Source organism: Barbus barbus (genome assembly GCF_936440315.1).
Source record: "Barbus barbus genome assembly, chromosome: 28".
Lineage (NCBI taxonomy): Eukaryota > Metazoa > Chordata > Actinopteri > Cypriniformes > Cyprinidae > Barbus > Barbus barbus.
In genome coordinates, this window is record NC_136756.1 from 5,409,940 (window position 1) to 5,412,655 (window position 2,716).

A 2,716-nucleotide genomic window follows, 5' to 3' on the forward strand; every position below is an offset into this window, starting at 1 on the left:
ATGAGGCAACACACTATATAAAGCTTACACATACACCCAAGAGACTAACATCAGCCAATAAGAGAACAGGGGATGGTCTTGAGTGGGGGAAAGGGGTGGTTGTGTCTGACCACAACAAATCCACAAGGATTTATGGGTAGATTGAAACTTGGACAAAGAATAACAAGCATGTGATCCTGCAAACAAGGGATCTGAGAGCCGTGCATTACACGGGGCATGCTGAAATGATTCTCTACAGATGCTCATAGAAAATTCAGTGGAGAGCTGGATTTTATTGTTAGACTTCTTTTGTCTCTCTAAAATGGCCTTATCCTAATTTATAACCCTATAGAATGGACCTGGCGGAACATAAGGGGTTTTCAACCTATGCAGAGTGGCTCCACTACAGACCAACTAAAACCGCAACTTGAAAACTGAAGTGTAACTGAACCACCGTGATAAATACACATCCAAAGTGAGTGGCTCTGCCACTCGAATCCTAATGAAGTGAACTTTTGTTAGAAAGACAACAGCCTACAATCTCTGTCACTCAAAGAGTCATGTAAATCCCAAGGCGGTTTTTTTTAGCCTCACAGAAGGATTCGACTATGGTCCATCTCACCAGCCATCGTAGTCTTGGTAACCATGGCCCTCGGCATGCCTGAGCTTTTATCCAACACGTCAGTCATAAGTGACGATGAATAGGTCATGGTGTTTTTGAACTCATCAAGGGTTAAAAAGGGGGCAATCCTCAAAACATCTTGGGTCTTGACAATAACAATATCCAGTCAAAACTGGCACTGTGAAAACGAAAAAAACAAACAAAAAAAACAATGAACAGAAGATCTTTTAATTGAGTTTTGGTCCGAGAAGTAATTGGACATCTAGTGTGGGGCAAGGCTTTATTCTGTGACATTTTTTGTCAGCAGGAGTTCTCTGTGCAGGGCTAAGGGGTTGGAAAGGATGAAGCCAAATAAAAGCCGGTCTTCTCAGAATGGGCCAGAATTACAGCACAGGGGGCAACATCTGTGGACCGAGCTCCTCTGCATTTTCTTTATCTAGATGTCAGTTTTAAAGACACTATTTGCAATTGCTCAGACATTGCCGGTCTTGCTCTGACACTAAACTGAATATAGTCAGTATTATTATATTATTGATATTTACAGTGGCCATATCTGGACAATTACGTGCCACTTAACACATGTAAATGTGATTGCACTAGAAGGATGCAAATGTGCTTTGTTTCCCCCACAATCCAAAGACATGCAGCACAGGTAAAATGGTGACCTGAAATAGCTCTTATTTCTGGATGTGTGTTTTCAGTATTCCCATGACATTTACATTTATTCATTTAGCTGACGCTTTTATCCAAAGCGATTTACAATTGCTATATATGTCAGAGGTCGCACGCCTCTGGAGCAACTAGGAGTTAAGTGTCTTGCTCAGGGACACATTGGTGTCTCACAGTGGATTCGAACCCGGGTCTCTCACACCAAAGGCATGTGTCTTACCCACTGCGCCATCACCACCCATACCATGACCCTGCTTGAGTTTTGAGTATACTGAGATAAAGTCCTTGTGATGGTGTCTCTGCATGACAAGGGGATTGCATGCATCTGAGAGCCATGCAATACAGGCAAATATTCTCTGCAGACGGTCAAAGAAATGTCAGTGAATAGCTGGATTTAATTGTTTGAGTACTTTTATAGTCTCTAAAATGGCCTAATCACATTTCCAGCCTAAACAACTAACAGGAATTATTACCTGTGTTCTATAATTCATGCCTGTAACTCATTCCCCATCTCTAATTATTGACTCTCTCCCTAGTACTTTGTAAATAATATGCATATTTTTCTAAACAGCTGTATACATAGAGGTAATGAGGCACACATCTGTACATAAATCTTATGTTCCAGATTCTTACACATTATTATTATTATTGTTAATTCTTATTTAAATGTTTCTGTTGTCATGTCAGATATTTATGTATGCATGCATGTACCAAGAGCTTCTTAAAAACCACAACAAATTTCTTGTGTGTTTGTGCACACTTGGCGAATAAAGCTGATTCTGATTCTGATTCTAATCCTGTTTTATAACCCAAAAGAACGAACCCTGACATGGTACATAGTAAATTTCAACCTCTGCAGCATGGCTTCCTTTTGTGCTATATGAAAAATAAGTCTAGTTTAGTGTATAGTAATTTTCCATTTTACACAGCTAAAATGAATCAGTTTGGTCACACTTTATTTTAAGATACAATTCTTGCCATTTACAAACCATTAACTATGCTTTTTGCCTCAATAAACTCCTAATTTGCTGCTTATTAATAGTTAGTAAGTTAGTTCCTACACCAAAATAACAGCCATATCACCCTGCAGCCCAAGACTGGTTGCCCACTGAAGCTAAGCAGGGTTGAGCTGGTCAGTACCTGGATGGGAGACCTCCTGGGAAAACTAGGTTGCTGCTGGAAGAGGTGTTAGTGAGGCCAGCAGGGGGTGCTCACCCTGCGGTCTGTGTGGGCCCTAACGCCCCAGTATAGTGACGGGGACACTATACTGTCAAAAAAAAAAAAAAGCACCGTCTTTCGGATGAGATGTTAAACCGAGGTTCTGACTCTTTGTGGTCATTAAAAATCCCAGGATGTCTTTTGAAAAGAGTAGAGGCAGGGCAAGTTTATTTATATAGCACATTTCATACACAGTGGTAATTCAAAGTGCTTTACATAAAAGAAAGT